The following is a 15,821-nucleotide window of genomic DNA, read 5'->3' on the forward strand; positions in this document are numbered from 1 at the left end:
TTTAGCGCCCAGTCGTGATAGTTGCTGGCTTTACTTACTTGTTACGCGTTGTTACTTTATTCGTACTGTAAAGGTAAAAAAAACATTTATATATATATATATACATATATATGTGTGTATATATATTCATATGTATGTGAGTGTGTATACATATATATATACTGTATATATACTGTATATCCAGTATATATATATTAGGGCTGCAACTAACGATTAATTTGATAATCGATTAATCTGTCGATTATTACTTCGATTAATCGATTAATAATCGGATAAAAGAGACAAACTACATTTCTATCCTTTCCAGTATTTTATTGGAAAAAAACAGCATACTGGCACCATACTTATTTTGATTATTGTTTCTCAGCTGTTTGTACATGTTGCAGTTTATAAATAAAGGTTTCTAAAAAAAAGAAAAAAAGAATAATTGCCTTTGCCCATGTGCATAGCATAGATCCAACGAATCGATGACTGAATTAATCGCCAACTATTTTTATAATGAATTTTAATCGATTTAATCGATTAGTTGTTGCAGCCCTGATATATATATACGTATATATATATATATATATATATATATATATATATATATTTACTGTATATATATATATATATATTTACTGTATATGTATATATATATTTACTGTATATATATATATACTGTATATATGTCTGTGTGTTATAGTTAAAGTTAAAGTACCAATAATTGTCACACACACTTAGTGTGGTGAAATTTGTCCTCTGCATTTGACCCATCCCCTTGTTCATCCTCTGGGAGGTGAGGGGAGCAGCGGGCAGCAGCGGTGGCCGCGCCCGGGAATCATTTTTAGGGATTTAACCCCCACTTCCAACCCTTGATGCTGAGTGCCAAGCAGGGAGCTAATGGGTCCCATTTTTATAGTCTTTGGTATGACTCGGCCGGGGTTTGAACTCACAACCTACCGATCTCAGGGCGGACACACTAACTAAGGATGGACCACTCCTCTTTGCATCAGTCGGTGACTTGTCTCCATTCAAGATGATCCCCTGCTGGCCCCACTATGGACTGGACTCTCACACTATTAACTGTATCCACTCGGCATCCATTGCACAGGTCACCCGGTGGGGGGTCCCCACATCTGCGGTCCCTTCCAGAGTTTCACGTTGTTCCCATTGGGTTGAGTTTTTTTCTTTCTGAGGATGTCGTTGTAACTTGTGCAGCCCTTTGAGACATTTGTGATTAAGGGTTACATGAATATATTTTGATTTAATTGTTTAATAGTTCATACTTTAAGAGTTATTTCACAAAAAAAAAAAAAATGTATACAGTATTATATTTGATTTCCACAACCAAATTATTCTATACAATTATAATATTTATTTTAAACAATCATCCGTTCATTCCGCACACATGAGAAAATCCTATTTATTTGTTCTGTTTTTGTTTTACTTTATTTCGGACATGCTTAACGGTCTTACGTGAAACTACTTCACGATTATTACAAGATTCAACTCTTCCCAGAAGCAAGAAGCAGACAATATTACAAGCTTGTCCAAGTCTCAGCAACAACTGCTCATGTTCCCCATGTTCCCATGCCACAGGAAGAAGAAATATGACGTAACAATTCACAGCAGATGCTGCCATGCCGTGCGGCTGAGTGAGCTCGGCCCAATGCTGACAGTTGGAACGCTGCGATGAGCAAGGCTGGCGTGGACGTCTGAAGAGGCCCAGGGACACGCACCACCAAGACCTGGGTCAGGAAGAGCGGGGCAGGAATGGAAGCAGGTGGCGCTGAAGTGACAGGTCAGTGAACGCCTCATCTGTCATCCATCAATCAGTACCTTGGAGGTCCAACATCAACACAAATACCAAAAAGCTTGTTGATTTATTAACATGCGTCATATTTTTGGAGATTATTATATATCACGACCCAGCATGTAAAAATATGTCTGTCTATTCACATACAGACATAATAGAAACATCTGTCATTCCATTCACAGACTGTTTATACAATGTAAACATCTGTGTCTATTCACCTGCAAGCATAATGTAAGCGCATGTTAATCCATTCACATGCAAACATAACGGGAACATTTATCCACTCACAATACATACATTAATGTAAACATTTGTCAATTCACATGCAAAGGTAATGTTAATATTTGTTAATTCACATAGAAACATATTGTCAATTCACATGCAAACAAAGTAAATGTTTGTCAATTTACACGCAAACATAATGTAAGCACATGTTAATCCATTCACATGCAATGTAATGTAAACATTTGTCCATTCACACGCAAACATAATGTAAATGTGTCCCTATACATACGCAGGTAATGTAAATATTTGACCATTGACATTAAAATAGAGTGCAAATTTGTTCACTCACATGCAAACATAATGAAAGCACATGTTAATCCATTCACATGCAATGTAATGTAAACATTTGTCCATTCACACGCAAACATAATGTAAATGTGACCCTATACATACACAGGTAATGTAAATATTTGACCATTGACATTAAAATAGAGTGCAAATTTGTTCACTCACATGCAAACATAATGAAAGCACATGTTAATCCATTCACATGCAAACATAATGTAAAAATATTATATTATTATAATGTAATGTAAACGTTGGTCCATTCACATGCAAACACAATAAAAGCAAGAAAAGGGTCTAAATATATCAATTTATATACTGATGTAAACATTTGTCAGTCAATTCATTTGCACACCTAACACAACACACACAAACACACACACACACACACACATTCTTGTATTTGTTTCCTTCTTGAGACCTCAGAAAAAGGCCTACTTCTTTAGGACCACCCTTTCTCACTATATAAAGATGTGTATTTACAACATTAATAATATATACATACTATGCCAATATAAAAAAGCTTGTTGGAAAAATGAGTTTTCTCAACGCAAGTCAAAATGTTACAAGAAAAACTGAACATTTGTGCAATATTATGATAAAAGTTGGAATTTTACTCAATAACGCTCGCAATTTTACAAGAAAAGCTTAAAAATTTGGCAATTTTATGAAAAGAGTTGTAATTTTACTCGACAAAAGTCACAAATTTATAAGACAATTTTAAAATGTTGGCAATATTATAATTATTATTATAATTTTACGTGGCAAAATTATGCCAAAAGTCATAATTTTACTCAAAAAATTTCACTTTTTTTACAAGAACAACAACAACATTGGCAATATTTTGATGAGTCAGAATTTTTTTATGACAAAGTTCACCATTTTGCATTAAAAAGTATTAATTTTATATAAAAAAGTAATAATTTTACGAGAAAATATTGCAATATTAGAAACCGAAAGAATATGAGAAATTGTTCCCAATTTTATAAGAAAAAAGATGACACACACTGCTTTTATTTCATTATTATTTTTTGGAATTTTTTTGTTGGTAATTGTTTTTTAATCTTCAGGATTTATTTTTAAGTTATTACAGTATGTCTCTATATATGCATTTATTTTATTTGTTTTATTAATTTTGGCCAAAGGGAGCGCATTTGAATTTCTTAAACACACTTGTTATTACATATGCTGGCCAGAGGGGGAGCACTTCAATTTCTTACACACACTTGTTATTTCATATGTTGACCAGAGGGGGAGCACTTTTAAAACCGACACACAGTCAATTTGAAAAATCCCTCCTTTTTGGGACCATCCTAATTTTGATAGATTTCACCACCAGGGGTGCAAATGAGACATTCTCTATTAGATGCAATGGTTTTCCGTATTGGGACCATGATTTATGTCCTAGCTTGTTCACCGTTCCTCATTAGGATGGTACGTTTCCTTGTTGATGTCTCAAGAAGGGTTTAAATACAAGAACACACACACACACACACACACACATATGTGCCCTTGCTACCCGTCTGAAAGTCTCATGAAAACAGTCCCACCAACATGGCCAGCAAGTAGGAGCAAGTGCCAAAGAGACGCTCACATGCCATATGCTTGTGCCACTCAGCCACAAAGATATAGACGAACATTAGCGGGAGGCAAACAGCACAAACACAAACGTGCACGGACATGAGATATTCATCACTTGATGCGTATTTCCTCCACGATGCAGTCAGATTTAAAGACATCCTCACCCCCTTGTATCCTCCATTATGATTGGACATCACTGAATTGAGCTTCACCTTCACTTCCAGGGTCTCAGCACTGAGCTCATTCAAATTAGAAGCACATAACTCACAAGGACAGCTTCCTAAGGCCATCCACTTCCTGCTGAGGTCATGGCGCCAGAGCAAGAGTCCCCCTTAAAGTACCAGTAGAGTGGAAACACAAGTTGAATCTATATTGAAGCTGTTAGCATAGATTTAGGACACCAAAAGACTTCCAAAGTTTGCAAATAAATAGATATGATCAAAACGGTATCAATCTCACAGACATTCTCAAGCCATTTTGAGAGATAATGAGGAAGCCAGTCACATGAGGAACCACAGATCCCTTACCCATCAACAACAATGCTCATCATGCACACTTTGTGAGAGCCAACAACGATTATTTTGGGAAAAATTATGATCTAGAACCTTATATTTTTGAGTCCAAACACAAAGAGGATGCAGGGTTTCCCACACATTCATTTATTTGTGGCGGCCCGCCACGAAAGAATTACGTCCGCCACAAATAAAATAAAATAAAAAAAAAAAAAAAATATATATATATATATATATATATATATATATATATATATATATATATATATATATATATATATATATATATATATATATATATATATTTTTTTTTTTGTCCTCTCCAGCTTCTCAGGCAAATCATATAGTTGATGTAGATGCCCATATCGACTGTTCAGATTGACTTTACAAAAGAGAAGTGTAGGATACTTCTCTTGTTGCCTTATTTGTATTTGACTTTATGAAATGTATTTATATTAGAAACACAACATGTGTATATAACAAAGGGTGCAAAGTCTGCAGGCAGTAGGAAACACATGGTTAAGTGTAGGGAGTAAAACTGATGGCAGTCTAAAGTTCAAGATTTTTGGAGCTCTTTGTTCAGTGGATCAGATGTTTGATGAAGCTCTGTGTCTATCTACCACCACTACTGTTTTCTGTTTATTTGTTACTGACTGTGGCAGGACACCTCTGCCTCTGTTTCACTTTATGTTGCTGGTAAATAATATGGTTGTAGTAGTAGGCTAAAGTTAAATTATTTAGTATGCACTAATTAAAGGGGCAGAGCTTTGAGACATTTTTGCTTTTATATTTTATAAGATATATTTTTGTAAGAACCACAATTAATAAATATATTTCAGTGAATAACTTATTGTTCAAATCTGTATATAAATATGTACATAAAGTGTTGTAATTATATTGTAAAATGGATGGATGGATGGATGGATAGACGTTTAAAACAAAACTGTTATTATTAATTAGTAAGTACACATTTTTTGAGCCTTTTTAGAGAAAATCAAATCATTGTAGTAAATTATGCAAATTACTCGATGATGTCATGGTGACCACGCCCATAGCCACGCCCCCACCGCCACAGGTATCTTGGCAGTTTATGGGAAACACTGGGATGAGCAATAAGTTTCAGAAGCCGAGTGACGGATGCAGTTTTATTGTGACACTATAGCATCAGCAGCATTGCTAGGTGCTAAACATACAAATTAACCATAACAAACCAGAATAAAACAAACACTTACTGTACAATTTCCACTCTCGCTGGGATGCTGACCGACGGGACATCCACACAATTCCGTTTAGATGAAGAATCAATCACAATCCTCACAAGTTCCTGCAGAAAGTGTCTTTTCATGTGTTTGACATCACATGGACAAATATAAAACCTTCTGGAGGAAAGTTCTGTGGTCAGATGAAACCGAAATTGAGCCGTTTGGCCACAATACCCAGCAATATGTTTGGAGGAGAAAAGGTGAGGCATTTAATTTAACACCACGTCTACCGTCAAGCATGGTGGTGGTAGTATTATGCTCTGGGCCTGTTTTGCTGCCAATGGAACTGGTGCTTTAAATGGGACAATGAAAAAGGAGGTTTACCGTATCTTTCGGAGTATAAGTCGCTCCGGAGTATAAGTCGCACCAGACGAAAATGCATAATGAAGGAAAAAAAATTATAAGTCGCACTGGAGTATAAATCGCATTTTTTGGGGAAATTTATTTGACATAACCCAACAGCAAGAATAAACATTTGAAAGGCAATTTAAAATAAATAAAGAATAGTGAACAACAGGCTGAATAAGTGTACGTTATATGAGGCATAAATAACCAACTGGTATGTTAACGTAACATATGGTAAGAGTCATTCAAATAACTATAACATATAGAACATGCTATACGTTTACCAAACAATCTGTCACTCCTAATCGCTAAATCCCATGAAATCTTATACGTCTAGTCTCTTACGTGAATGAGCTAAATAATATTATTTGATATTTTACGCTAATGTGTTAATCATTTCACACATAAGTCACTCCTGAGTATAAGTCGCACCCCCGGCCAAACTATGAAAAAAAACTGCGACTTATAGTCCGAAAAATGCGGTACATCCAAATTCTCCAGGACAACCTAAAAACATCAGCCCGGAGGTTGGGTCTTGGGCGCAGTTGGGTGTTCCAACAGGACAATGACCCCAAACACACGTCAAAAGTGGTAAAGGAATGGCTAAATCAGGCTAGAATGAAGGTTTTAGAATGGCCTTCCCAAATTCCTGACTTAAACGTGTGGACAATGCTGAAGAAACAAGTCCATGTCAGCAAACCAACAAATTTAGCTGAACTGCACCAATTTTGTCAAGAGGAGTGGTCAAAAATTCAGCCACAAGCTTGTGGATGGCTACCAAAAGCGCCTTATTGCAGGTAAACTTGCCAAGGCACATGTAAGCAAATATTAACATTGCTGTATGTATACTTTTGACCCAGCACATTTGCTCACATTTTCAGTAGACCCATAATAAATTCATAAAAGAACCAAACTTCAAGAATGTTTTTTGTGAACAACAAGTATGTGCTCCAATCACTACATCACAAAAAAAATAATAGTTGTAGAAAGTATTGGAAACTCAAAACAGCCATGACATTATGTTCTTTACAAGTGTATGTCAACTTTTAATCGTGACTGTATATGATAATCGCTTCAACATAGAGCTAACTTATTTTTCCACTCTAATGGTACTTTAAACGGTTCCAGACATTGCATAAAGGCTTAAGGACCATCTTACTGGCGGATGCATCATAGGATATTGTAGTAGAATTTCTGACCTTTGACCTGTATTGCATGTCTGTCAAGAATGTACGCTCATTTAATGTTTCTTCTATTCTGTGCAAGTGGGACAAAAGTGAATATTAAGTCGTGCCAACCTGTCTACAGAATGTGTTGACTGTCTAAAGGATTCGAGTTGTTATGGAACAGATAGGGAAAAGATAAAAGACATTGACGCATTAGATAACAAACAATGACGCACAAGAGACATATAAAAAATGGCAGAAGACCGGAACTCGACAGTGATTTTGGCTTGTGTGTGTCTTGTTTACTCCGGAGTAACATGTGGTCTGTCTGCACGGCTAACTTAATTCAACCTGCACTTCTGATAATGGGTAAATAAATTTGTTGTACTAAACTACTTTTGTTGCCTGTTTAAGCTTCGTACAATCCACTACAATATCATAAAAACATGCCCCCTCGTGGCTGTGCATGCGTGTTACATTGCATCTATGACCTTCATCCGGAACAAACGCGGCACGGAGCTCCAGCAGCAAGAACGAGCTTAACAATTCATCTTTGCTACAAAGCACCTGGCGATTCTCTTATCTGTTTTTCTTCCACCGAAAAAAAAAGATCTTCTCTTATAGATCTTCAATGTCCAAAATGATAAAGCCAATAGAGAGATATATAAATGTCAATTTGTGGGGGGTATTTTCTGTGGAACATTTTCAAGGGTCGAAAACGATGATCCAAGCTCCCGTGTAAAATCAATGGAGATGAAGCATAGATCAAAGTCGCACGTGGGCTTGTGTGTTTTTTTGTTTTTTTTATCCATGAATCTTTGCTCTTTGCGATGGATCGTATGCTTGTGTGTCCGTGGCAGCACCACAAACCCCAACACAGCCTCGGGTGAAGCTGGACCGCCGTCAAGCCCCGCGGCCCAGCCTCGCTTCCAGCTGAGATTCCACCACACCGAAGAGCACAAATTGTTCAAAAGCGACACAAGTAAATCAAGTGGAAGTTACATGCACGTGAATGGACAGACAGGCGTTTACATTGTGAGTGTATTTGAATGGACATTGAGATGTCTACGTTATGAGGGCACCAGAGACATTTTAGAGCAGTGTTTTTCAACCTTTTTTGAGCCAAGGCACATTTTCTCCGTTGAAAAAATGCGGAGGCACACCACCAGCAGAAATCATTCAAAAACGAAACTCAGTTGACAGTAAAAAAATTAGAAATGTCCGATAATATCGGTCTGCCGATATTATCGGACGATAAATGCGTTAAAATGTAATATCAGAAATTATCGATATCGTTTTTTTTATTATCAGTATGGGGTTTTTTTTGTTTTGTTTTTTTATTAAATCCACATAAAAAACACAAGATACACTTACAATTAGTGCACCAACCCAAAAAACCTCCCTCCCCCATTTACACTCATTCACACAAAAGTGTTGTTTCTTTCTGTTATTAATATTCTGGTTCCTACATTATATATCAATATATATCAATACAGTCTGCAAGGGATACAGTCCGTAAGCACACATGATTGTGCGTGCTGCTGCTCCACTAATAGTACTAACCTTTAACGGTTAATTTTACAAATTTTCATTAATTACTAGTTTCTATGTAACTGTTTTTATATTGTTTTACTTTCTTTTTTATTCAAGAAAATGTTTTTAATTTATTTATCTTATTTTATTTGATTCATTTAAAAAAAAAAAAGTACCTTATCTTCACCATACCTGGTTGTCCAAATTAGGCATAATAATGTGTTAATTCCACGACTGTATATATCGGTTGATATCGGTATCGGTTGATATCGGTATCGGTAATTAAAGAGTTGGACAATATCGGCATATCGGATATCGGCAAAAAGCCATTATCGGACATCCCTAAAAAAAATCGTTGTCGCAATTATTGGATATGACTTTAAAGCATAACCAAGCATGCATCACTATAGCTCTTGTCTCAAAGTAGGTGTACTGTCACCACCTGTCACATCCCACCCTGACTTATTCTGAGTTTATTGCTGTTCTCCTGTGTGTAGTGTTTTACTTCTTGTCTTGTGCTCCTATTTTGGTGGCTTTTTCTCTTCTTTTTTTTTTGTATTTTCATGTACCGTATTTTCCGCACCATAAGGCGCCCCGTGTTATTAGCCGCACGTTTAATGAACGGCATATTTCAAAACTTTGTTTACCTATTAGCCGCCCCGGGCTATTAGCCGCACCTACGCTACGCTAAAGGGAATGTCAACAAAACAGTCAGATAGGTCAGTCAAACTTTAATAATATATTACAAACCAGCGTTCTAACAACTCTGTTCACTCCCAAAATGTAATGTGCAAATGTGCAATCACAAAAATAGTAACACTCAAAATAGTGCAGAGCAATAGCAACATCAATAACTCAACGTTGCTCATACGTTAGTGTCACACAACACACAAAATAAACATTTAAAGCTCACTTTCTGAAGTTATTACTCATCCACAAATCCCTTGAATTCTTCTTCTTCGGTGTGCTTCACTTGTTTTTTGACACCATCTGTGATGTGGACGCGCATGCAGTCGTAGATCAACAGGAACGGCGCTGCGTGAAAAAAGTCACCCGGTGTCTTCGCGTAAACGTCTATCAACCACTCGCTCATCTTTTCTTCAGCCATCCATCCCTTCGAGTTAGCTTTTATGATGACGCCGGCTGGAAAGTTGTCTTTTGGCAAGGTCTTCCTTTTGAATATCACCGTGGGTGGAAGTTTCTGGCCGTTAGCATGGCAAGCTACAACCACAGTAGGACGACTTCTCATTCCCTGTGGTGCGAATATTCACCGTACGTGCTCCCGTTGTATCCACAGTGCGGTTCACATGAATATCAAAAGTCAGTGGAACCTTGTACGCGTGTCTCTTAGTAGGAGACATTTTGTTGTCTTTACAGAAAAACAAATGAAATTAAATATCCGCGAGCTTCTTCTTCTACGGGGGCGGGTGCTCACCTTGGCGGTTGCTTACAGGAGAAAAAGAAGCGCTTCCTCTTCTATGGGGGCGGTTGCTTACCGTAGAAGAAGAAGCGCTTCCTCTTTTACGGGGAAAAAAGATGGCGACTGTTTACCGTAGTTGCGAGACCTAAACTTTATGAAAATAAATATGAATATTAATCCATATATAAGGCGCACCGGGTTATTAGCCGCACTGTCTGCTTTTGACAAAAATTGTGGTTTTTAGGTGCGGCTTATGGTGCGGAAAATACGGTAACAGTTTCATGTCTTCCTTTAAGCGATATTTCCCGCATCTACTTTGTTTTAGCAATCAAGAATATTTCAGTTGTTTTTATCCTTCTTTGTGGGGACATTGATTGTCATGTCATGTTCGGATGTACATTGTGGACGCTGTCTTTGCTCCACAGTAAGTCTTTGCTGTCGTCCAGCATTCTGTTTTTGTTTACTTTGTTGCCGGTTCAGTTTTAGTTGCGTTCTGCATAGCCTTCCCTAAGCTTCAATGCCTTTTCTTAGGGGCACTCACCTTTTGTTTATTTTTGATTTAAGCATTAGATACCTTTTTACCTGCACGCTGCCTCCCGGTGTTTCCCACATCTACAAAGCAATTAGCTACCTGCTGCCACCTACTGATATGGAAGAGTATTACACGGTTACTCTGCCGAGCTCTAGACAGCACCGACACTCAACAACAACACATCATTTGCAGACTATAATTACTGCTTTGCAAAACTATTTTTAACTCAAACAGGTGAAATTAGATAATCTCCCACGGCACACCAGACTGTATCTCACGGCACACTAGTGTGCCACGGCACAGTGGTTGAAAAACACTGTTTTAGATGATGTGTGTATGTGTGTGTGTGAATGGACAGACAATGTGGTATGTAAATGGACAAAAATATGTTTACATGATGTTTTTAGATGAATGCACGGACAGAGATTTTCGTTACCTGTGTATGTGAATAGAAATACATATTTATATGTAAATGGACAGAGGAATGTCTGCAATGTCTGAATCCAGTATCTGGATTTACATTTTGTATGTACAGTATGTGAATGGAACACTTGCATAGATAGTACTTTATTGATTCCTTCAGGAGAGTTCCCTCAGGAAAATTAAAATTACATGCAAATGTACAGACAGATGTGTATTTCTATGTAAATGGACAGAAATACGTTACATGATGTGTGTGAGTGAGTGCACAGACAGACAGGTATGTGAATGGACAGACTGGCGTTTACAGTACATTGTGTGTGTGTATGTGAATGTAGAGGCAGATGTGTGTGAACAGAAATGTTTTACATGATGTGTGTGAATGCACAGACAGACATGTAGGTAAACGGACAGACGGCCATTTACATCATGTGGGGTTGTGTGTGAATTGACAGAATGCTGTATGTGCATGTGAATAGAAAGACAGACGCTTACATCATGTGTGTGGACGTGCAGATGTAGATAAAAATGTTTTATTGTGTGTGTGAATGGACATCGATATGTTTACATGATGTGTATGTGAATAGACAGACGTATGTTTGCATTGTATTTGTGTGAATAGACAAGCAGATGTTTACATTATGTGTACGTCAATGGACAGGTGTATGTTTACATTGTGCAGTCGTGTCAATTGACAGGCAGATGTTTACATTGTGTATATGAATGGACAGACGTAAGTATACCCTGTGTATTTGTGTAAATGGACAGGCAGATGTTAACATTGTGTGTATGTTAAAGGACATACCTATGTCTACATTGTGTAATTGTAAGAATGGACATCCATATGTTTCAATTATGTGTGTGAATGGACAGACGTATGTTTACAGTCTGTGTTTGTGTGAAGGGACAAGCAGATGTTAACAGCATATGTATATAAATGGACAGGCGTATGTTTACATTGTGTATTTGTGTAAATGTACATTCATATGTTAACATTATGTGTATGTGAGTGGACAAGCAGATGTTTGTTTTGTGCATGTGAATAGAGAAACGTATGTCTACATGTGTATTTGTCCGATTGGACAAACAAATGCTAACATTATGTGTATGTAAATGGACAAGCGGATGTTTATGTAATGTGTATGTGAATGAACTGAGGTTTGTTTACATTGTGTATTTGTATGAATAGACAAGCAGATGTTTATGTAATGTGTATGTGAATGAAAAGATGTTTGTTTACATTGTGTATTTGTGTGAATGGACATGCAGATGCTTACATGATGTGAATGTGAATGGACAGACATGTTAACATTGTGTATTTGTGTGATTAGGCAAGCTGATGTTTATGCAATATGTATGTGAATGAACAGACGTTTGTTTACATTGTGTATTTCTGTGAATGGGCAAGCAGATGTTTATGTAATGTGTATGTGAATGAACAATACGTTTGTTTACATTGTTTACTTGTGTGAATAGACAAGCAGATGTTTACATGATGTGTATGTGAAAGGACAGATGTTTGCTTACTTTGTGTATTTGTGTGAATGGGCAAGCAAATGTTTACGTGATGTGTATTTGAATAGACAGACTTTTTTTTTTACATTGTGTATTTGTGTGAATGAATGGACAAGCAGATGTTTACAATATGTGTATGTTAATGGACAAAGGTTTGTTTACATTTTGTATTTGTGTGAATAGACAAGCAGATGCTTACATGATGTGTATTTGAAAGGACAGGCATTTGTTTACATTGTGTATTTGTGTGAATGGACAACCAGATGTTTCCAATATCTGTATGTGAATGGACAGAAATGTGTTTACATTGTGTATTTGTGTGAATGGGCAAGCACATGTTTACATGATGTGTATGTGAATGGACAGACTTTTTTTTAAATTTTTTTAATTTTTTACAATGTGTATTTGTGTGAATGGACAAGCAGATGTTTACATTATGTGTATGTGAATGGACAAACGTTTGTTTACATTTTGTATTTGTGTGAATGGGCAAGCAGATATTTACATTATATGTATGTGAATGGACAGGTATGTTTATATCATGTGTATGTGAGTGGACAGACGTTTGTTTAGATTGTGTGTTTGTGTGAATGGACAAGCAAATGTTTACATTATGTGAATGAACAGACGTTTGTTTGCATCGTGTATTTGTGTGAATGCACAAGCAGATGTTTACATGTGTATGTGAATGAACAGACATTTGTTTACATTGTGTACTTTTGTGAATGGACAAGCAGATGTTTACAATATGTGTATGTGGATGGACAAATGTTTGTTTACGTCGTGTATTTGTCTGAATGGACAAATGTTTGTTTACATTGTGTATTTGTGTGAATGGGCAAGCATACTGTATGTTTATGTAATGTGTATGTGAATGAACAGACATTTGTTTACATTGTGTATTTGTGTGAATGCACAAGCAGATGTTTACATGATGTGTATGTGAATGAACAGACATTTGTTTACATTGTGTACATTTGTGAATGGACAAGCAGATGTTTACAAGATGTGTATGTGGATGGACAAATGTTTGTTTACATTGTGTATTTGTGTGAATGGGCAAGCATACTGTATGTTTATGTAATGTGTATGTGAATGAACAGACATTTGTTTACATTGTGTATTTGTGTGAATGGACAAGCAGGTGTTTATATGATGTGTATGTGAATGAACAGATGTTTGTTTACATTGTGTATTTGTGTGAATGGACAAGCAGATGTTTACATTATGTGAATGAACAGGCGTTTGTTTACATTGTGTATTAGTGTGAATGGACAAATGTTTGTTTACATTGTGTATTTGTGTGAATGGACAAATGTTTGTTAACATTGTGTATTTGTGTGAATGGGCAAGCAGATGTTTACATAATTTGTACGTGAATGGACAGTCATGTTTATATTTTGTGTATGTGAGTGGACAGACGTTTGTTGGTGCGGTATAGCTCGGTTGGCAGAGTGGCCGTGCCAGCAACTTGAGGGTTCCAGGTTCGATCCCCGCTTCTGCCATCCTAGTCACTGCCGTTGTGTCCTTGGGCAAGACACTTTACCCACCTGCTCCCAGTGCCACCCACACTGCTTTCAATGTAAATTGGATATTGGGTTTCACTATGTAAAAAGCGCTTTGAGTCACTAGAGAAAAGCGCTATATAAATATAATTCACTTCACTTCACTTGTTTGCATTGTGTATCTGTGTGAATGGGCAAGAAGATTTTTACATAATTTGTATTGTATGTGAATGAACAGATGTTTGTTTACATTGTGTACTTGTGTGAATGGACAAGCAGATGTTTACAATTAGGGATGTCCGATAATAACGGCCTGCCGATATTATCGGCCGATAAATGCGTTAAAATGAAATATCGGAAATTATCGGTATCGGTTTTTTTATTATCTGTATCGTTTTTTTGTTTTGTTAGTTTTTTTGTTTTTTTTAATTAAATCAACATAAAAAACACAAGATACACTTACAATTAGTGCACCAACCCAAAAAACCTCCCTCCCCCATTTCTTTCTGTTATCAATATTCTGGTTTCTACATTATATATCAATACAGTCTGCAAGGGATACAGTCCGTAAGCACACATGATTGTGCATGCTGCTGCTCCACTAATAGTACTAACCTTTAACAGTTAATTTTACTCATTTTCATTAATTACTAGTTTCTATGTAACTGTTTTTATATTGTTTTACTTTCTTTTTTATTCAAGAAAATGTTTTTAATTTAGTTATCTTATTTTATTTATTTTTTTAAAAAAGTACCTTATCTTCACCATACCTGGTTGTCCAAATTAGGCATAATAATGTGTTAATTCCACGACTGCATATATCGGTTGATATCGGTATCGGTTGATATCGGTATCGGTAATTAAAGAGTTGGACAATATCGGAATATCGGCAAAAAAACATTATCGGACATCCCTATTTACAATATGTGTATGTGAATGGACAGGCATGTTGATATTACATGCTTGTGAGTGGACAGACGTATGTTTACATTGTGTGCGTGCTAATGACAAAAGCACAAAAAAGCCACAGCGTGGCCGCCTTTTAAACACTTCTTCCAGGAGGCAGCGCATATATTTGGCTTAAAAGTTTCATATTCTCCTTGCACTGATTTATATTCCAAAATGGCGGCGCGTGCCCTTGAAAGCGCCGCGCCGCAGACACATCCTCACGGCTGACCTTATTACTGTCACGGATAGGGAAGACAGGCCGGCTGGAGTGTCCTATTAAAGAGAGCCGGCGCAAATTAAAATGTCACGACGCCTCGCCGTGTCACCCGGCGACTCAGCGACACCTCGCGCTCAAATGGAAGCACTTGGCGATAAGAGGAGCGCTTGATCACATGCCACCTGAGAGCAGACAAACAAATAGTGAGGACGTGTGCCAGCGTGGTGCATGATGCAGAAATGACAGCAGGGCTGAAGTTTGAGGACTGTACTGTACTGTACTGTACTTTACTTTACTTAAATGAGAGCAGCAGAGACAAAAGACAAGAAGATGTGATTAAATGGCACCCGGCCAATTAAAAGGCCCCATTGGAAACCAGCACACATTTGCCAGCTTAAAGAAGGCAAACAAGGACACAGAGAGACATTTGACTGAAGTGTGTTCCAAAAGATCGGCAGCTGTGTTCACCCTCTCATTAGTGCGCCCTCCTACCGCAT

The 15,821-nt window shown here is 37.1% G+C and overlaps 1 protein-coding gene across 4 annotated transcripts in view; it reads left to right on the forward strand.

Moving 5' to 3' along the window:
* LOC133643420 (G-protein coupled receptor 22) overlaps positions 1-15,821 on the forward strand; it is a 107,581-nt gene that overhangs the window by 6,975 nt on the left and 84,785 nt on the right. For all 4 annotated transcript variants that reach the window (XM_062037986.1, XM_062037988.1, XM_062037990.1 and 1 more), the window contains exon 2: positions 1,582-1,783. The gene's annotated coding sequence lies outside the window, so the exon portion shown is untranslated. The remainder of the gene's footprint in view (positions 1-1,581; positions 1,784-15,821) is intronic.

The sequence above is a fragment of the Entelurus aequoreus genome, linkage group LG26 (genome assembly GCF_033978785.1).
Source record: "Entelurus aequoreus isolate RoL-2023_Sb linkage group LG26, RoL_Eaeq_v1.1, whole genome shotgun sequence".
Taxonomy (NCBI): Eukaryota; Metazoa; Chordata; class Actinopteri; order Syngnathiformes; family Syngnathidae; genus Entelurus; species Entelurus aequoreus.